We start from the raw sequence: 22477 nt of genomic DNA, 5'->3' as shown, positions 1-22477 counted from the left end.
CTATCTTAGTAAACTCAAGGAAAAATGCAGCCCAAGCAGCAAAGCTGATCTGGCCCAGGTACCTCCAAGGGAAGAACAGATCCCTGTTGCAGTGGAGACAAAACCTGGAGCAATCAACCACATGACATGTAATACAGGAAAGTATGGAAACAACTTATTCACAAATAAGCCATAGGGTGAGAATTTTTAATCAATTTACTCCATGGATTCTGAAACACCATATTTTTAAAGATTTCCTGACCAAAAAAGGTATCCTATCTGTTGCACATTTTACCCAGAACTAGGGCGCCTGGAAAGAACTGCATTGCTCTGAATTTTGATATTTATTTTTAATGGAAGTTGAAGAGAAAAACCTTTATTTGAATGAAATGTGAGGCCTTGACTACGTTTTTATCATTAGAGCTACGGCCCTTCTCGCAGAAGTTGGGTGTTAACCTCTGGGATGTGGATACACTCCAACTCAGATGTTTTTCTTTCTTCCTGAACTTTCTCTGTAGTTTCAGTTGGATGACGTATTCCTCACTTCCCTTCCTTTGTGTAATCCTGGTGGCACAGAATGGGAAAGGCTGCTGTGTTTCCCACCACGGAGGTTGCCTGCTGCTGAAAGGCAGCTAGAGAGGGGAATCTGCACAAAGAAAACCACATTCATGCTCTTCAGTGCCTTTAGGAGAAGCTACGAGGCAGACTTTGCCAACAGTTTATTAAGCACACCCTCCTGAGATTATTTATTAAGGTCCCCTCCTGAGATAAGAGCAGTGCAGAAAGGGGGAGTGGTGTTATCGTAGACTCATCAAGATTGGAAAAGACCTTCAAGATCATCAACTCCAACCATCTGCCCTACAACCCCTAACCACTAAACCATCTCCTGAAACATCACATCCACTTGTTTTTTTTAACACCTCCAGGGATGGTGTCTCCACCACATCCCTGGGCAGCCTGTTCCAAGGCCTCACCACTCTTGCTGGGGAGAAATTTTTCCTAATATCCAATCTGAACCTCCCCTGGCACAACTTCACCCCATTTCCTCTTGTTCTATTGCTGGTCACTGTGTAGAAGAGGCCAACACCCACCTCACCACAACCTCCTCTCAGGTAGTTGTAGAGAGCAATGAGCTCTCTCCTCAGCCTCCTCTTCTCCAGGCTGAACAGCCCCAGCTCTCTCAGCCTCTCCTTGTAAGACCTGTTCTCCAGACCTCTCATCAGCCTAGTTGTCCTTCTCTGCACCCTCTCTGGACCTCAATGTCCTTCCTACACTGCAATGCCTAAAACTGCACCCAGTGCTCGAGGTGCAGCCTCAAGCCTCACCAAGGCCAAGTAGAGAGGCAGGATCACCTCCTTGGTCCTGCTGGTCACACCATTCCTGATACAAGCCAGGATGCCATTGGCCTTCTTGCCCACATGGGCACACTGCTGGCTCATGTTCAGCTGCTGTCAACCAGCACCTCCAGGTCCCTCTCTGCTGGGTAGCTCTCCAGCCTCTCCTCCCCAAGCCTGTATTGCTGCTGGGGGTTGTTGTGGCCCAAGTGCAGGACCCAACATTTGGCCTTATTGAAACTCCTGCCATTGGCCTTGGCCCATTGATCCAGCCTGTCCAGATCCCTCTGCAGAGCCTCCCTGCCCTCAAGCAGATCGACACTCCCACCCAATGCAGTGTCATCTGCAAACTTCCTGAGGGTGCACTCTATCCCCTCATCCAAATCACCACTAAAGATATTAAACAGGAGTGACCCCAGCACTGAGCCCTGGGGAACACCACTTGTGACCGGTCACCAACTGGATTTAACTCCACTGAACACAACTCTTTGGATCCAACTGTCCAACTAGTTTTTTATCCAGCAAAGTGTGTGCACATCCAAGCCACAAGCAGCCAGCTTCTCTAGGAGAACGCTGTGGGAAACCTTGTCAAAGGCCTTGCTAAAGTCAAGGTAGACAACATCCTCAATTATCCTGAGGGTTGCTAGTTGTCTGTTCTTCATCCAGAAAACAAGGGTTCTTTTTGTCATGCCTGTAAGGTGACAGAGAGAACCACCATCAGCTAATGAGCTGTTGAGCTCCTATTTTTAAAAAAGCAGAGGTGATTCTGCAGCATAATAAAGGACAAAAAGTCAAGAGGAACAACCAACTTGTAGGTAAAGTAACCTCAAAGAATTAAAAAGGAGTCCAGTCTGGTGTCCACTCCTCTCTCTTACATTAAACCTTCTGCTTATGCTTGAGTATGAAAATCTTGGACACCTTTTCTCTACCCCAATGTCCTGTCACTAAATGGTGCCTTTTGCAAGGAAGGACACATTTCTCATACATTCCCACAGTACTGCTCAATGGTAGGAGACTTCTTTTTTATACACAGGAATCTAAGGCACGGGCAAGTTAAAGGTCTTTCCAAAAGGTATCTGGAAGGTCTGGGCTGGCATTTTTCCACTGCACTGCAATCTTCCTCCTGACACAGCTACATATCTGGGCCTGGAATGAGCTTAGCTGTTATTTTGGCAACCCTCAACTTAGAAACAAAGAATGAAGAAGCTCTCACGATACTTTTCAGAGCCTAAGAAGCCATTCAGTAAAACCAGGGCAAAGTCAGTCTTGATATTGCTAATATTTCACAGAAAATCCACCTCATCCCGAGATCTTATTTTTATAACCTTTGTGGATTTCTTTCTATACTATAAAGAGGAATACAGCCATCATTCCTTGGAGATAACTTGTAAATCTGCTTCAAAGACTTATCAGAGCAATACCCCAGGATCTCAATGCTTCAAACTTTTGAATAACATAGATCTGACATCTGTGGCTTAGGCCCATCTCTGCTCTGAAGGTCAGGAAGCTCTTCCCCTTCCACTGGTGTGACTTTAATTTTAAAAGCAGTTCTCCTGGCAGGCTGCTCTGCCCTCAGCCCATTACGTAAACTATTGACATATGCAGACCAGTTGAGGCCATTTTCTCTGTTAAATTCAAACCTTGTTTTAAAAAGTGCAGTTTTAACATGTTGTTCTTTCTGAAATATTCCACAATATGTGCTTTCACGATTGGTTATATAACATTACATTCTTTTACAATAATAAAGCCAAGTGTATTTTGGAATTGTTCACAGACTGAAGCAGTTTAGCAAATGGGACACATCCAGATGTGAAAACGTTCTGCGGCTTGGCTAGACATGTTACTAAACCTTTGACTCAGACGTCCAAATGATGCTCAGGATGAATTTAGATTTCCTTTCTGAAAGGGACCTAGTGCTTTCCTAATCACAGAATCATAGAATCATAGAATCATCCTGGTTGGAAGGGACCTTGAAGATCATCGAGTCCAACCATAACCTAAATCCTCCTCCCATCACCTAATTTAACTGTTCAGTGCTTAAATCATGTCACTAAGCACTACGTCTATATTCCTTTTAATATGCACAGGGGGGAAGAGGGGCTCCTATTTCTCAAGCCAGGGTTCTGCAGTTTAACATAATTTAGCAGAAACTTAAACAAGTGTTCATTCAGTAAGACCTTAAACCTGTGTGTGAGTTTCATTTAGGTACGTGTATAGTCTGCTAATGGCCTTGATACAGGAGAACACATTGTTAAATAACGTTGCATTGAAGCCAATGTCTTCAAGCTTCAGGTGAGGGGCTGAGATGATTGGTAATAATCTGGACAGAAAACCCTGTTTGGTAGGTTTTCCTGTATGAGCAAATTGCTATGACTTTTCCAAATTCTTAGGTGGGTACTAAAACACAAGCAACCAGGGAATCTGCTATGCTAACAGAATAAATCAAATCATTTGTAAGCACGTGGGGTTTTTCTGTTTCAGGAGGCTCCCAAAGGGCTGAGGTGAAGGCAGAGATACTGCTGTACAGCAGCACCCTCTTGGGTGCAGGCAGCTCAGGCCAAAGCTGTGGTCTGCATCTCCAGACATTTGAGAGGACTTGTACAGCTCTGCCAAGGGTGTGACATCATTGACGTGAGCATTGGCACAGAGGTTCTCTTGTCCAGATACCATCCATTGTCTCCTGCATGGTCAAGTGTGGCCATCCTTGGTGCAGCTACATGATCTGCACATTTGATGGCTGTAGCATACTGCTTCACCCTGGCCCTGTGCTGTCTTCCATGCAAATTTAGTCTTACAGCCTCACAGGAGAGATCCCACAGGACTTAAAAATGTATCAGTCCTTTATTGTCTCTGCATGAGGGGAAATTTGATGGACTCCAGGAGCCTCTGTTTGCTGCTCATTGCTCTGGTCCTTCACCATATCAGCTGCCTGATACTTGATTTATCTCCAGCCTGGGAAAAGGTCTCCACTAGGATTAAATAATCTGCTTCAGTTGGCTTATTCCAATCTCAGATTCTGGTCCGAATCAGTCAGGACCTGTCCCATCAACAGTGTTTCCTCTGGTATGAAACAATGGGTCTGTGTCAACAGCATGCTGGTCTGGCTTTACATCACACTCAAATCAAAGCAGTCATCATGTCATCAGCCTGTAGAAACACAGTGGTGAGTTCATCCACAATAGTTATTTAAAATCTGCCTTTTTTTCTTATTCTGAGCCAACTTAGATGGAAAACTCTGCTGACTGCCTTTGAGTTTGCTATTTTATATTGTTTGTTGTTTTGCTTCCTGGTTTTTATTGATATCCTATCATTATCCAAATACTTTCTAACCACAGGAATTAGTGCAGCTACAGATTGTTGGGGTTTTTTTGGGTTTGTTTTGTTTTTCATTCCTCCCCTTCCCCTGTAAGTTACAAACCTCTATTTATTTGTAGACGCCAAAAGTCCTGAAGTGTTCTCCCCCTGTCCCTGCATATAGACACAGTGATTTACCATGCGACCACAGACTTAGATTTATTACCTCACAGCATTGATTGTTTTATTCATTCAAACAGCTCCTATTTGTCTGTTCAAAGGATTCATTCTGGCTCAATTCAGTTTATTGCAGTGGTGAGATTCAAAGTCAAATGTTAAGCTTTGGCTTTCTTTATCAAAGCTACTCTTTACAAACATACTTATCTGCAAATACCCTTCATCCACAGCTGTGAGATACCCGAGTGGGAAATGAGAGACAACCTAGTCTCACATGCCAGATCTGCTGTGTTTAGAGATGTGCCATGCACACAGCACGGCCACCTGTCCTTGCCAGCAGTAAGAAATGTGTATTGATGTCTGCACTCAGCTTTGCAGTGATGAAAGCTTTCTTTTCAAGGAAAAAACCAGGAGATTTCATGCACTAATATGGTATTTTGTAGCCCTATTACTTGAGAGCCAAAGGAAATGTACACGTCCAAGAGAGTCTGCTGGATTCACAGACAGTATTCTTGGAACTGGGCTTAACTGTAACCATCAGGGAAATCACTTTGTTGCTTTCCTTATGCCTGTATGGCCAATGTGCAATGCAGCATGAGCCTCCAGCCAGAGCAGGAGCCTTTCCCCTCTTTCTGAAAGCAAGTTTCATGCAAGATAGATCAATGAGCAGCACATATACACACCAGCATACAGAGTTTTGTTCTCCTTGCACTTTATCTCTGGGAAGCCTCACACTCACATGTGTATTAATCTGCCAGGTCTATTCTAGAGGCTCCCACTTCTGCTCCAGATCTGTTTTAAGGGTTGGGAATTATCTCATCTAACAATAGGCATCTGTAGCACAAATGCCTAGAGCTAAACTGTGTGTCTGAACTGCCTTTTGTGGTCATTGGAAATGGGTGTTTTTAGGGACCAAGGTTAGAGACATTTTTATTCAGAACTTCTCTGTGAGATATTTAGCCTGGATGAAATTGATTTCACTCTAAAATCCTCTCCATAAATCTCCTCTGTCTAAAGGGAGCAAAAGGGGCTCAGATATATACATATATGTTATAATGACACCTGAGTCCTGTCCCTTCTGTAAAAATCTGAGTCAAATCTCATCCAGATTTGACATCTTCTGTGGGTGTAGTGGGTTTATACCAGGGAGACATTGCAGCCTTCACTATCAAAACCTGTTTATCATTTTCTCAGTCTCCCTTTTCTGCATCATGAGCTTGTTTGTCAATCAGGTCCATATACTGGGTATCAGTTTTGACTTCCCTGACCTAATTTGAATTCATTTTAATACAGACTGTCTCAATTGTTTAGATTTCTCTAGGATAAAGCCTTTCCTATGCATCTCAGAGACAAAAATTCTGTGCAAGCTTCACATCTTTTTCATGAGCAAACTGTAGAAATTGCCTACAATCAACCTACTCAAGAGTATGAAACTCATAGATAACTTTACTCAGAATACGGGTCACCCTAACTATGCAGTTATTATGTACAATCCATTTATTAGATGCATAACCACATCTATACTATTTTACTGGCTTCCTCTCCTGTGTTCATCAAACTCAGCTGTAACTCTTCACCTTCACTGATGTCCACAGCTTTTCTTTCCTATCTCTTCCTATCATCCATGTTGTGACAGAGGCTCTTGTTTCTGCCTCCTATTTGCCATGTTTTCAGAAAAAGACCTATTTCCATTTCTCAGCCCCTTTCACTCTTCTTCAGATTCACCCTTGTAGCTCTTCTTGGCCCTGATGCCTAGAAAATACTTGGCAATACGTGCTGCCTTGCTGACTAACACAGTTGCATTGTTTCCTCACTCTCCACATAGGTCTGTTGTCTTTTGTCTTGGATTCAGATTCTAAAGCTATTTGCCCAACTATATACAGTGCTGAGCTCAACTTCTCCTGAGCCACCATAGTACAACGAGTAAATAGTAACAAGCAGATAAACAGATTTTAAAAAACTGGGGGTAAATAACCTCTAAAAACAAATTTCTGGTGGAGATTTCCACTGTCCTCTTTCATAAACACTACCACTGTGTTCCTTTGGTTAAATATCCTTCATTCTTCTGGTTTTGATACTCTCATACTTCTAGTTGAAAAACTTCAGGCATGTCCTGAAGCCAACATTCTGCTGCAAGCAGGAGCTTTTATTTTTATTTTGGAAAAACTGTTTATGTTGTTTGTGTCAGTTAATTAGCACATTTTTTTAGGAAAAAAGGTCAGTATCCATATGAATATGCTCAAGGGAGGCAGAAAACTTCCAGGCTGCAGCAGGTTTCTGCCATCTGTTGCTCAGACAGAAAGGGTTACACTGTGGTTGGGTATGGGTGAGACAAGGTTTAATGGTAAACTTTTTTATTATACTAGGTGATATAGCTTGAAAAAACTAGACCACTTTCCAAAATATAACCCCTTCCTATGTCCTAAATATGTCCAAAATGTAACATATATAAAATGGTCTAAGGGCCATGAAGATGATCAGAGGGCTGGAGCAGCTCTGCTATGAAGACAGGCTGAGAGAGTTGGGGCTGTTCAGCCTGGAGAAGAGAAGGCTCTGGGGAGACTTCATAGGAAAGCTGGGGAGGGACTTTTTGGAAGGGCTTGTAGTGAGAGGACAAGGGGTAATGGATCAAAACTGGAAGGGAGGAGATTTAGGTTAGACATTAGGAAGAAATTCTTTAGTGTGAAGGTGATGAGACACTGGGACAGGTTGCCCAGAGGAGTTGTGGAAGCCTCATCCCTGGAAGTGTTGAAGGCCAGGTTGGGTGGGGCTTGGAGCAACCTGGTCTAGTGGGAGGTGTCCCTGCCTGTGCAGGGGGGTTGGATATAGATGATCTTTAAGGTTCTCTCTGGCCCAAACCATTCTGTGATTCTATAATTCTAGGATCTCAAGCCATAAAAGCAAGAAACAGATAAAACACACCAGGAAAGGTGTAATATACAGCCAAGCCCTGAGATACCACTACATTTGGTCTAGAAAGAAGACAATAAATGCAACATCAGTAATTTAAGGATCATTTTTTACAAGAAGATGCTATGCTACCTAAGTAGATGGAGTTTTTGAAACAGGTATTTAAACACCTCATAAGGAATTATTTCAGAACAGGAAGAAAACCTCCACTGATTTAATGGAGTGGCTGGCAAGTGCCATCCTAGCCTGGAATGCACACAGAGCAGTTATGGCTGTGTTTACAGTCTTATAAATATCCTACTTTCAAAAAGTCCTTCTAGACCTCCTATCCTCATGTTTGAAATTAGGGTGTCATTTGCAGAGATGCAGTTTCTTTGGGTCCTTTGTTTTGTATGGTGTCTCATTTGTGTTTCATCTCCAGTGAAGTCTAGGTGAGGAGGTGATCAGTGGAAGCATTAAACTACACAGCAGTAATTCATAATGCAAATATCTTTGAGAGGTGAGAACTATTTATTCACTGAACTTACTTTTTCCAAATGTATGTCAGAAGGCAAAACCAGAGAGCTAGCTCTGGTGCCTGTCACCATTAAACATCTCTGTGCCTGCTCTAGGGTCAAAGCATCTGTCAATACAGACTGGAGCTGAACGGAGCTGCTCAGAAAGGGATGTAAATGGATACAGAGGTTTCATCAGGAGTAGAAATCCTTACAAACTCCATCTCGGTGCAATCTGTCAGGATTCCTCCAAACTCTGCCAAGCCTTCTGCAGGTGACTCAACAGCTTTGCCTTGTTCTGTGTGCCTGGTTCCCCTGGATAGCTGTTTTCTGCTCTCCTCTAAACATGTCTTCTGTGTTGGGAGATGCTGTTGGTCTGGTATGGTGCCTGAAAGCTTTCACAGCTGGGCAAAAATGTTTTATTCTGATAAAGAAAGGGCTCCAGATACAAGAATATAAATTCTCAAGGACAAGGGAGAATACCTGGTGGAATGGAAACAACCCTCCTTTTATCAAGGACAAGAGATGTGCTTAATAGTTTTTCTAACTCCCTTTTGTGCTTGTCAGCAGCAACTTGTTTTTCTATCCATTGTTTTGTGTGTGGAGGAGGATCTAATCTTCAGCTTAGTGTTTTATCATCAGCACAAGAAGCTTGTAGGAGAGGCAGTGAACTTAGTTGTTAGTCATTTGGCTGCAGTGGTTGCTGCTGCTTCAAAACTGTTGATCCTGACATTCTGGTAACATCTGCACATGACTTTCTCTATTACAGTTCCAGGCACTGTCACTTTCCTTCTCCTTACCAATGTCTTGATGTGATGCACTGTCTGTGCAGCCCTGTGAAATTAGTCACCTTTATGTAACACAGCACTGTTCCAAAAAGCACATCTTTTCCAATTTATACTTGAAAATTATAGACTGTTTAATAGGAACCTGAAAGGACATTGTAGAGAGGTAGGTGCTGGTCTCTTCTCACAAGTAAATAGTAATGGGACAAAAGGGAACAGCCTCAAGCTGCATCAGGGGAGGGTTAGACTAGACATTAGGATGTTTTTTTCTCTGAAAGGGTTGTCAGGCATTGGAACAGGCTTTCCAGAGAGCTGATTGAGTCACCACCCCTGGATGTGTTTAAAAGTCATACAGCTGTGGTGCTTAGGGATATGGTTTAGGGGTGAACATGGTAGAGTAGGGTTAAGGGTTGGATTTGATGATCATAAAGGTCTTTTCCAACCCAAATGATTCTGTCATCCTATGATTCACATCAGGAATGAATGAGATCTGAGAGGAACTAAAGACTGTAATAGTAAGCCCTGAATTAACCTATTCTTTGTGTCTTTTTCAATTGTAAGATGAGTAGTCTTGGATTGTATTGCATCCCTTTACTACATTCTTAGCAAGACATATAGGACAGAAATCACCCATCCTACATTAAATGTCTAAATGGAGTCAGTTAATGGTCCTGCCCCATCCACTGATTGCACACGGGCCCCAAGGTGATGAGTTTAAACAGAGTCACCTCTGCTATAGACACGGGGCACTGGGGGCAATGAATCCCATCTAAATTGCCTGAAAATGCCTGAAAATACCTTAAAATACTTGAATAACTGTTGTAGCACAGTGCCTGTATGCTGACAGTTGCTATGGGACAATTGTCTTTTTGTACTGCCAATGAATATAGTTTGTCCCTTCAGCCCAAGCAGCCTGAGCAGTCAAGCAGATGGGTCAAGGTTCACAATGGTTTTACATGTGCAATATTTCTTCCTTTCTTTATCCCTAAAAAAACAAAGGAATAAAGATACTAGTTTTTCATCTATAGTATAGATGCTCTTTATTTACATAATCACAAGCTGTTTTGTCCCACAGAACAGAGTACAGAAGGATTTCACAGGAGGAAGGAATTAGGACAACTTTCCATCTGGCATCTGCTTTCCAACCTGTATGCATGATATTTTGCATAGGATATATAGGAAAAGTAATGGTAAGTTGCCTGTGAATCCTGTTCATGGTGCAGTCAGGGAGTGAGGGAAGGCTAAAGGATCAGAAGACAGTGCAGAGAAATGAGGTTATTTTTCTAGCATTGGTTTTCTTCACAAAGCATCCTGGGAAATGGCAGAAAATGGGAGAAAGAATGAGATTATTAGCAAAGACTAAGGAAGGAAGTTACAGGACTGCAGAATAAATGGTAGCATGACTCAAAAACTGTGGATATACGTTGTAGAGCTTTGAAAGGGTTTAGGATTCAATGAGATGCCATTAAAATTATACAGCATACTTGTAAATGTTCATGCAGTGTTTTAGTGTCGAGGGGAAAGGGGAACTCATGTCTGTTTTGTGTCTGGAGTCTCCAATAGCACATCCTTGCTAAATCAACCTCCTCTAGTCCATGTGCTCCTCCTGAACACTTGTCTGTATCCTGCAGATGAGTGGAGAGCATCCTCTATTAAGTGCTGACCCACACTTGCAAATCCATATAGTAAAGAAGTTCCTGATCTTATCCAATGTAATTTTACTGGAGAAGATGCCCTGCAGAAAGTAGAAGTAGCAAAATGCATCCCATATAAAAATCATATTGGTAGACGAGCTACTAGGTTTAAATCCAAAACATGATCTTTTATGGTTTTTTCCAAAAAACTATTTTAGCCTTGCCAAGAGTAAATCTGGATTGCCTTGGAGTGCACATACCTGTCTAATTTTTCATGGAATAATCTTTAAGTATTGGTCAAAGTGATGTGGCTCTAAGTGTCCTACCCATCAATAAGCAAAGCACTTATTTTACCTGGGTGTGAATGTTCCCCAGGGCTACGTCCTCCCAGCTGAGAACTCAGTCCTGAGCTAATCAGCAAGATAATACAAATTCAGTATAATCTCTAGATCATTCCTGTGTAAGTATGAAAGGAAAAGTTCCTCAAAGGACTAGAAGTCTGAAACCTTTCTGTTCAGAGCCCTCCAAGTGCCTACCATATCAAATTGCCTCCTTTACCTAGCAGCTAACTTCCCTCTTCTTCTGTGTGTTCCAGGATAAGTACCTGGCAGGTATACATGGGACACTGCCCTGGAGTCCTGTAAGTCTACTTTTACCTCTCCACTCTGGGGCTCCTGGGGTTTCTTCTCTCAGTCCCAGCCACATACCTACTGTCTTAGGCCCCACAGGCCAACAGCCCATCTGCCAGACAGAGTCTTTAGACTGATATTCTCTTCCAGAGCTAGAGGCTGGTGAAATAATCATAGAATCATAGAACTATTCAGGTTGGAAAAGACCCTTGGGATCACCAAGTCCAACCATCATCCCTACTCTACAAAGTTCTCCCCTAAACCACATCCACCAATACTACATCCAAACCACCCTTTAACACATCCAGGGATGGTGACTCAACCACTTCCCTGGGCAGACTATTCCAGTGTCCAACCACTCTTTCTGTGAATTTTTTTTTCCTAAAGTCCAGTCTAAACCTCCCCTGTTGCAGCTTGAAGCCATTCCCTCTTGTTCTGTCGCTAATTACCTGTGAGAAGGGACCAGCACCAACCTCTGTACAGTGACTTTTCAGGTAGTTGTAGAGACTGATGAGATCTCCTCTCAGCCTCCTCTTCCTCAAAATAAACATTCCCAGCTCCTTCAAGGGTTCTTTATAAGATTGATTCTCTAGGCCTCTCACCAGCTTCGTTGCCCTCCTCTGTCCTTGCTCCAGCACCTCAAGATCTCTCTTGAATTGAGGTGCCCAAATACTCCAGGTGTGGCCTCACCAGTGCTGAGTACAGGGGGACAATCACCTCTCTACTTCTGCTGGTCACACTATTTCTAAGACAAGCCAGGATGCCATTGGCTTTCTTGGCCACTTGGGCACACTGCTGGCTCATGTTCAGCCACTTGTCAATTAGAACCCCCAGGTCCTTTTCTGCCAGACACTTTCCAGCCTCACTTCCCCAAGCCTGGAGCACTGCCTGGGGTTGTTGTGGAGTGACACTTCTGCCTGTGTCACCATGTCTCCCCACCAAGGCTGCTGTTCCTTCTTCCCTTTTAAAATACCAACTCCATGGGTTTCTCCTGGTGAAGTAGTGGGAATCCTTCCCAACCTATATGAGTGAAAAACAGCCAACTTGGCTTATCAACCTTAAATAATACATCTTCACAATCTAGGTCACTTTGCCAGAGATGGGTTTAGAAGTGTTCACACAAACAACTCAGCTGACAGATACAAGGAGTCAGGAATCCATGGAAGAGAGGCATCAAAGAACATTTGGGAGTGATAAGTTCTCCCAGTGTCACAGCCACCATAGGAAGGTATCGGGTCACAGACCAAAACTGCCTGCTCTTCTGAAGGAATGTGGGCAGAGATGTACCAGCTGGGAGTGAAGCCATGCTTCAGTGCCTGGGACATTGGTTAAGCTACATGGAATGGTGAACTAGAAAGATGGTCAAAATATGACTGATTCTTACACATATTTTGATAAGGAAATGTATGTCACACCCTTACATTACAAGTACTTTGAATCCATCACTAAAATAGGAAGAGGAGAAGAATTAGGTGACAGAGAATTCGACTCGAATAAGCCTTTTATTAAGTCTTCTACAAGGAATAACTAAGCTATCCAAGAGAAGTAAAACACCATCTCAGGCCAGAGACAGCAGAAATCAGTACTTACTCCACCCATGTTCATCATGGCCAAGAGTTAACACTGAGAAGCCAAAAGTTTGGAGCAGAAGCTGCAGTACTCAGCACAGCCTTGCCACGCTGCCAGATGGCAGGAGACATCCCTGTCCTCACAGCTTGGTGTCTTAGTGCAGTACTTGCACTTTTGCTGTAATAACATGTTATACAGACCTGAGAGTGATGGTGGGGACAGTGTCACCCACTCTGTCCTAAATGCCAGAAGCAATGCTCTCTCCAGATCTGTTCTGGTGAGAAGAATTAAATGAAGGAACAAATGATCTGTCAACTTGCTCCAAAGGAAGAGCATAGAATAGAATCATAGAACATAAACCACAAATCAATAGATAAATATTATCTGATAAATAGGCAGAAATACAGCATTTTCTACCCAAACTAAACTCCTGCTAATGTAATAAGAAAAGCCACCTGTATTAATATCTGTAAAATTGCCATCTGGGGGTACTCATATTATATTCCTTGTATGCAGTGGTGTCCATGGATTTCTTTATGAATGTTCATCACTGAGCAGGAAAAGAGGTAAGAAGTAGGGAGGCAAAATCTGCAGACTAGTCAGTATTATTTAAGGGAGGAAAGACCTGGAGACAGAGCAAAGAGTTTCAGAAGGGATATTCTGGAATAATGTGCTCAGTTTGGCTGCTGTGTCTAATACAGCTGAAAGAAAAACGTTGAGAGATGGGCAGTAAAAATCACGTAAGAATGGAAAACCATGGGTATTAAAGGAAAAATGCTGAAGCTTAATTTTAGAAATGGGACAACGAGGAGAGACTATGATGAAGTGCATGAAATGAACACTGAAAAGAGGCACATTGGGATTCTTCAATTCGTGTGCTCTTCACAAGAAGCCATTCACTGAAATAGAGCAGCTGTGAGTGCGAAAGGAAAGAGGGAAATATTATTTCAAACACTATACAACCTTCATTAACTTACAAGATATTAAAGTGGGACATCAGCTGGGCTGAAGAAAGTATTTCCTGAATTTCTATGAGGCTTTTCTGAGCATTTTAATGAAAAATGCAAATATCCCCACTTAAAAAAAAACAGAGATAAAACTGGTATGGAAGAGACATAAAGCCTAAAATTCCACAGCATGAATGTAGCCAAACTGTGAAGTGGTACTGCTAGGGAGAGTCATAGAATCATAGAAAGGTTTGGCCTGGAAGGGACCTTAAAGATCATCCAGTTCCAACCCCCCTGCATGGGCAGGGACACCTCCCACTAGATCAGGTTGCTCCAAGCCCCACCCAACCTGGCCTTCAACACTTGCAGGGATGGGGCTTCCACAACTCCTCTGGGCAACCTGTTCCAGTGTCTAACCACCCTCACACTAAAGAATTTCCTCCTATTGTCTAACCTAAATCTCCCCTCTTCCAGTTTTGATCCATTACCCCTTGTCCTCTCACTACAAGCCCTTCCAAAAAGTCCCTCCTGTAGCTCCTTCAGGTACTGAAAGGGTGCTCTAAGGTCTCTCTGGAGCCTTCTCTTCTCCAGGCTGAACAGCCCCAACTCTCTCAGCCTGTTTCCAGAGCAGAGCTGCTCCAGCCCTTTGACCATCTTCATGGCCCTTCTCTGGACCCTCTCCGACAGCTCCATGTCTTTCCTGTTAGGAGGGCTCCAGAGCTGTACACAATACTCCAGGTGGGTCCACACACCACAAGTATTCATGCACTTGATTTTAGTTGATCTGGCTGTTACCAAGGTCAGGATACTGAACTAAATAGATCAAAATTCAGATCAAATATGATAATTCCTATGCAGGCACCAACACTTTGGTAGGCACCCTGGTTAAAGATGATGTCAGAAAAATGTAGACATCTATATTGAATCACCTTGCTTGGTTCTGAGTGTCAACAGCATGAGGTAGTGAGATCTGCTTAATCTTGATAAGGTATTTATAACTTTTTTTGTAAAAGACCTTCAGATCCTCCCTCTCACTACAGGACACTTGAAGTGTCTCATGCTGTTGGTATTACATGGGAAAATACATAATAAAACCTTTATCCTCTGATGTCTCAGAAATGGTACACTCTCAGATATGAAAAAAGACTCCCACTGAAGGCAGAATTTGCTGGGGGTTTTTCAATTTCTTTCTTCTAGCCTTTTTGTCTTTGGGAACTCAGCACAATGCAAAACTCTTGGCTAGAACTATGACATGTAATTATACCTGAGGTGTGGAAATGCTGTGTGTATAGGAACTGTGTGCATATGAATTTGAAGTTAACCATATCCTTAATTGCTGTGAAATTATAAAGCCAAGTACAATCTGGTTTTAGTACTGGACACACTTCTTCAACCTGGAAATAAGGTAGATAACTCTGCTTGGATTGTTTGTGGCAGCTGGCTATATTCCAACATCTATTCAGAAAAATAAAACCATGCCAATGAGCCATAATAATTCCTGGGATTTTATTGGAAAACAATGATATGTGAATTATTTTCTTTACCCAAAAGCTTTTGAGGCTTCTCCTTCTGGAGAATGTGTCACCAGCTTTTGGTAAGGGATTTATTACTTTCCAAATTGTTATGAATCAGAACTATAGTGCATATGAAATTAAGGACAAAGGGAAAACAGATGATCATGAGCAGCAGCCTGATGGCCAGTGTCTGTTCAGCTGCTGTGGGAATTTGTGTATGAGCATGAGTATCATTAAGACACTGCATTTTCTTTAAGTGAGAAGTGCCATTCCCTGGGTAAAACAACATTTAGGCTAAATTAGGTGACCACTGTTGTTACAAATCTTAACCAAAATAAAGCAATGTTTCTTTTCCAGAATTTAAATATCCCAGTGTTGAGCCGAGAGTAAAATAATGTTGTTCTGCAGCAGCTGAAGTTAGTCAAAATTGTTAACTGGGACCTTCTCCCTAAACCTCTGGCCTCCAGTTCAGGTCTTTAACAAAGTGGCTGCATTCCAGTGGGTGTCTTCAGGGCCCTAAAAATATGCTGATGTCTGGATTTCTTCATGGTCTGTAGTCCAAGCTGTAGGGAGGGCTCCTCCAAAACCAATTTGACAATACAGTCCTAGTGTCCTAGATTAGTGACCTCATCCGTGTGTCTGTACTATGTTGAAACTGGGCTTCACTAAAAAAATGGTCAACTTTGAGGAGGTTTTAGCTCTTTGGATGAATTGTGAGGATGGTGTTGAACTGTGACATTTTGCTATGAGGTCAGAGAAACTTAGGGTTGTGACTCCTAGTCACAGGCAGATTCAAAAATGTCTATAGGGGCTGACACCTATAATATGAACACAGATTTCAATGTCCTGCATTGCACAGACACTGGAACCTTTCCAGTCCCTTGATGAGCTGATTCTGGGCACCAAAGTGGTAGGCAACTACTTCAGAGAAAAAAAAAGAGAAAAAAAAAAAAAGTGAAAGATTTCTGTGGATTTATTACCTTGGATGGGTCATCAAGGATCATATGAGCATAAGAGTTGGCACTTAGAACAGGGTGGGATCATACACTCATAGAATCACAGAATGGTTTGGGTGGGAAGGGGCTTTAAGATCATCTAGTTCCAGCCCCTCTGCATGGGCAGGGACACCTCCCACCAGACCAGGTTGCTCCAAGCCCCATCCAACCTGCCCTTCAACACTTCAGGGATGGGGCAGCCACAACTTCACTGGGCAACCTGGGCCAGTGTCTCATACAGCCAGGGAGTGGTCAGGGCTGTGGCAACTGAACTGGCTTAAATTGTCACAGAGCTGTCATCAGCACTGGACAAGTACTGTGGGTCAGAGCCCCACGGCTGTGAGTGGAGATCCTTTCTTGTGCTCAGCTGTGTTAACTGTTGGTCCCCAGCCTCCCCTCACCAAATGGTGCTGTTGCCCAAGATCTGTTCAGTCACAGTGAGCCAGGATACTTACCATGAAAGGAATTAAATGAACCAAACTATTTTGGGCTGAAGTGGGCTGGAAGACAGGTTTGCCAGCAGACAGAGGACAGCAATCTCCAGAGGAGGAACATGGCAAGAGGTCTGATGTGCTGAGTACACAGGGTACTCACAGCAAGGGCTCCTGCAGTCATAGCTGTTTACAATATGAATGCTGGTTTCTACCTTAAAGAGTCTGCATGTTTTAGCTTAAAAAAATAAAAAAGTAAAAGCAGGGATAGAATACTAGGTGTCTTGGTAACAACATTTGCTCTTAGAGGGAAGAAATACCAGGTATCCTTATTTTAGCAGAGAGAGACACAGCAAGAAGAAATGGTAAGAGCTGCAGCCAGGCAAATTTCACTTGAGAAATAAGGCACAATTGTTCAAATGTGAGAGAGATTAACCAGTGGAACAGACTACCACGGGGAGCAGTAGATTTTCCATTTCTTCAAGTCTTCAGCTCAGGACTGGATGCCTTTGTGGAAAATACTTCTAATAAACATGAGATTTTGAGCTCAACACTAACTAACTCAGTGAAATTCTGTTGTGCTTACTAAAAAGGAGGTCAAGCTGGATGACACAATACCCCTTCTACTCTTAAAAATCCATGAAATGAAACAGCTATCGAGCTCCACTGTGGAACCTGTTAGGGTATACCTATACTTCCCTTGTCAGTGGCAATTGTTTTGGCTGGAATTTTGCAGCTCCTCATGACCTGGTGTCCAGGACATCATCCTACTCCTGCTGAACCCTTCTCTAAGGTCAGTCTGTCTCTGTGAAGCTCCTTAGCAATCATTACATTCAGCATTCTTTGTGTCTAATTCAGATTGTATTATATAAAAGCTGAAATGATGGGAAAAAAGAAGTATGATTTGGTATCAAGTGAAAGGGAAGTAGAAAGAAGTATATTTAGTTAGATACAACAGATGCTACATATGAATGAAGGCTGAGCAACAACCTTTTCATGTAGTCTTAAATCTGCAGTTTTCTCAGCAAGTCATCTCAAAAGCTCAGAGAGTTATTAAAAATCTGGGATTTTTTCTCCTGAAAATAATAAGGCAGCTCTTCAATAAGCACTTTCCCTCAATAGGGTCCAAAGTCTATTTGTGAGGAAATCAGTGTTATTATTTCCTTCAGTTTTATACATGGAGTGAGTTGTCCATAGCTAGTCAGAAACTAGTGACAGAATTCCTGCTGTGTCTTAGATAAGTGTCTGACAAGATCAAAAGTATAAAAATCTCTTAATTTTATTACAATAAACCAAATTTGTTTCCTTAAAATGGTTTTCTGTGGCTGTCTTTTGATAATAATCCTGAAGGAAGCAGGCTAAAGGATTCTCTTTCTCACAGCTGGATCTGGCCCTGATGATTTTCACAAATACAGTCAAATAACAGACAATATATATAGCTAAATGCTGTAAACATTTCTGATCCCCTATGTAGTGTCATCTCCATCCATTGAACAGCTCCTTTAGATGTAGTTAAGAGTGGATCAATAGCCAGCAGTGTGGGTTCTGTGCAGCCCAGTGGCAAACGCATGCTGCCAAGTGGGAGAAGAGTAGAAAGGAAGTACCTGATCATAGATCATAGAATGGTTTGGGCTGGAAGGGACCTTCAAGATCATTGAGTTCCAACTGTGCATGTTGAGACCCTGACATGCACAGGGACACCTCCCACTAGATCAGGTTTCTCAAAGCTCCATCCAACTTGGCCTTGAACATTTCCAGAGATGGGGCATCCACAACGTCTCTGGGCAACCTGTGCCAGTGTCTCATCAACCTCACAGTAAAGAATTTCCTCCTAATGTCTAACCTAAATCTCCCCTCTTCCACTTTTAATCCATTACCCCTTGTCCTCTCACCACAAGCCCCTGTAAAAAGTCCCTCCCCAGCTTTCCTGTAGGCCCCTTTCAGGTACTGGAAGGCCACTATAAGTTTCCCCCTGGAGCCTTCTCTTCTCCAGGCTGAACAGCCCCAACTCTCTCAGCCTGTCTTCATAGCAGAGCTGCTCCAGCCTTTGGATCATCTTAGTGGCCCTCCACTGGACTCGCTCCAAGAGCTCCATGTCCTTCCTGTGTTGAAGGCTCCAAAACTGGACACAGTACTGCAGGCAGGGTCTCAAGAGAGAGGAGTAGAGGGGGAGAATCCCCTCCCTTGACCTGCTGGCCATGCTTCTTTTCATGCAGCCCATGACACAGTTGGCTTTTTGGGCTCACACACTGCCGGCTCATGTTGAGCTTCTCATCAACCAACACCCCAGGTCCTTCTCCTCAAGGCTGTTCTCAGTCCATTTTCCACCCAACCTCTAGCTGTGCTTGGATGCTCAGCCTGAAATTAAGCTCTGCCTGCACAGCACTAGAGGCTGCCTGCCAGCTGAGGACTGAGATGAAACCAGGATTAGGAAGGACTAGCACGTACACACTCGGACTGTCTGTGCACTGCTTGGCTGTACAATTTAAAAGCAGGGCTTCAGTCTGAGGCTGAGCTAAAAAAATAAGAAGACTATTCCTGTCATTGTTTTACAATATTACAGCACAGTTTTCATCCACACAAGAGCCATAGCAAACAGCCAGGAATAGGCCAGGGTACACAGAAGGAATTTGAAGGCTCCACAGTTTTCAAAGTCAGATTTTTTCTTTATAAACCACTTCCCAGCAACAAGCCAGGATACTCACTGTGGAAACATTAACTCTTAAGTTTCTTATGGATTATCAGGAATATGTAGCTACCCTGAGCTCAGATTTTACTTTAGCATTAAAGGTAAAGGAAACAGGCCATTGAGACTTTCTCCTCCTTCTGCTTCTGTGTAATCCATTAGGCTATTTTGTTCTCTACTAATCCCTGTTTGTGCTTCTTTCTTGTCTGCCCTGTACCTGGAATATTCCTGTGTAGAAGGGAACTCAAGAGGCCATTGACCTTATATAGGATCAGTTATGCCTAAAATACTTCTGACTGACATTTCTCCAACCTTAAAGTCTCCATTCTCCACAGTAATCTATTCCTATTCTATAATTCCCTGTCTATAAACTGAATCTTCTTTACTGTAATTAAAGCTAAATCTTGTCTTACAGAAAATATTTTCTTCAATGGCCTTTAATTTCATTCATGTCTTCTATAATCTCTCTTCTAAGATTTCTGTTGTTTAGGGTAAACAGTTCCAGTTTGTTCCATTTTTCCATTGCAGGCCATGATTTCAATCCTGTCATCATTCCTGCTGGTTCTTCTCTGGACACTCTCCAGCTGAGTCATATTGTTCTTGAATTGTAGCGCCTGGAACTGGATAAACAGATGAGACCTTCACTGCAGTAGTTGACATTATCCAGCTTTTTTTTGTTATAATCCCCTCAAACTCTGTCCTGAAACCTGGTCATTGCTTGTGTGCTCTCTGTCCCATGCTTAAGCAGTTGAACATTCCTGCCTAAGTGTAGTATCTTGAATGTATCCCCATTAAAAAGCTATTTTCAGACTCTTTTAGAAGTGTTTGAAGAGATTTTGGAATTCTAATCCTATACTCCAGTGTTATTTTCAGCCCCTTTCCACCTCTTTGTCATTTCCATGTGGAATGTGCCCATTTTATATTCCAGCAGCTATGTTATTATTGAATAGATTGAAAAAGGTTTAGGAAGGGACTGTCTGACTTGGTACTGTACCCAGACTAATCAAGGATGGCAGCAAGGAAGAGTACAATGCAATTGCAACAGCACTGTGCTAGTCTGGTAGTACCCAACACAGATACAGACCAAGTTTGTAATCTTCTAACCTTTTAAGGTCTTCCAGTGGAAAAGTGGTACAAAGGCATGTCGGGTTGTGGCTTAACCTGTTATTTTATGTACTCTGTTTCCTACCTTTCCTTTGGCTCCTGCTTGTACCCCTGCAGGGCCTCTTCTGTCAGGCCAACACAACTATTTGTGTAGCCAAGTGGTAAACCAGGTTGGGGGAAAACTAAAACAGCACAAAGAGATGAAGTACGGCTCACAGCTAGAGTATAACCTGAACCTTGGCACTGTGGAGCTTGTGCCCACACAAGGAAGAGGACAGGAAACTGAGTGTTCATAACAGGATTATGAAAAACTTAGCCCTTGCTGCTGCTCAGGAAAATGGCCCCATGCACCTCTTGTTTTCCCTCTGATGGGTGTTGTACTTAAAATTACTCAATTCTTTCTGATTTGGTTTGTTTTCCATATGATTGGATCCCTACTTTGGCTGATCACATATCTAAACAGTCAGTTAATGCTGGCTCAAGACAGATGCTGTGCATAGGAGAGGTGTCCCTAAGAAAAGTAGCTTCATTGACTGGCTTTCATCCAGTTAAAAAGGTATTTTGGCCCAGGAAAGAGCCTTACCTTTCACCATCTCAGTGTGTGGCTGTGTGGCAGACAAAAGACACAGCAAATACCAGTGTCCTGGGGCTGTTGCCTTCTGTATTACTAAGGACCTTCTATTATATCTCCATACCTGCTTTCCACCCCCAGCTCTGTGTCCTCTCTCCCCAGATGCCTTGGCAATGTTTCCCAGAGCCTCTGGGGCAGTATCTCTCCCTTGTTTTTCTCATGCTGTTATTCTCATGACCTTGCACCTGCAAACCCTCGATAGTGTTCTCGGCAGGTTCTCGTGGGAAGCGGTTGCCACCAGCGTGAGAATCACCCCTTCTTCCCCCCTTTTCCTACCCTGTAGCTTTTGGTTTACACTACAGCGGGCACAAAGCTTAACAACCATCCAGCCTGCAGCACCTACAACACAAGCAGTTAAAACCAACAGCATTTAAGTGGGTCCATATAAACATTATATTGTGACTATGGGAAAAGCACGGGGAGGGGGACACCTGGAGATGAGCCCCGGAGAGGATTCCTTCTGGGAATCCTCCCCTCACTTTTTTCTCAGCTGCCTGCTTAGAAGAGTTCTCCCTCTCTCAGTCTCTCTCTAGTTAATTTTCACTATTAGAATCAAATGCATGGCTTCAGCTATGAACCCCACTAATACATCTTTGTGCATGAGAATTGTCCCCACAGCTTGTGTGTGATGGGAAAAGCACCGAAGGCAGGACTCTCCTTGGCAGCCTCCCTGGTGTAGCAGCAGCTCTGTCTGTGACCACCTCTGCAGCAAGGGTGCAGTTACCTGCAGTTTAATCTAAACTGGGTTTGCCACCATGTGGAATGGAGGGCTGGCTGAGGCAGCAGGGAGAGTGACAGTGGAACAGGAACATGCTTTTAGTGGTAACCTGCACCTGCACTTGACTGGAGTTGGGTGAAACCATACTCTTTAAGTGGGAAGAAAAAACTTTAATACTCAAGACTTTCCTCTTTGTAGAGACTTAAACAGTTTTACACAAACTGGTGTGACCAGAGGAATGGTTCAGGAAAAAAAAAAGCTGCCAGTCACCGCAGAGTCAGGTATATCCTGGGAAGCAGAGTTTTTGGCAGAAGAAAGAGAAACAGCAAAGCCATGAGGTGATAGGACACAGGAGATGCTCCAGCAGCTACTGGTGTGGCCTGTTGCCCCCTTAGCACTGTTGGCAAATCTGTGCCTACACCCTGTTATGGGGTTTCACTGTTACCCTGGAGTCTTTCCAGTACAACTACTGAAAAATTAAACTGAAATATGAGCTGAGAGAATAACCCATTTATATAAATATAGATTAACCTTAGGTGTCACACCATTTTCCCCAGCACATAATTCCCGCAGCATGCAGCTAAAGAAAGCCTGAACAAGAAAGAATAAGCATGTCTCTAAGGCATTTCTAAATCATCAGATTTTG

General features: G+C 43.0%; 1 long non-coding RNA gene across 3 annotated transcripts in view; it reads right to left on the bottom strand.

Moving 5' to 3' along the window:
- LOC127385391 (uncharacterized) overlaps positions 1–22477 on the bottom strand; it is a 46301-nt gene that overhangs the window by 16110 nt on the left and 7714 nt on the right. The window lies entirely within an intron of this gene.

This window comes from Apus apus, chromosome 1, assembly GCF_020740795.1.
Source record: "Apus apus isolate bApuApu2 chromosome 1, bApuApu2.pri.cur, whole genome shotgun sequence".
Taxonomy (NCBI): domain Eukaryota; kingdom Metazoa; phylum Chordata; class Aves; order Apodiformes; family Apodidae; genus Apus; species Apus apus.
Note: the sequence above shows the minus strand (reverse complement) of the source record. Positions and strands in the feature narration are given on the sequence as shown.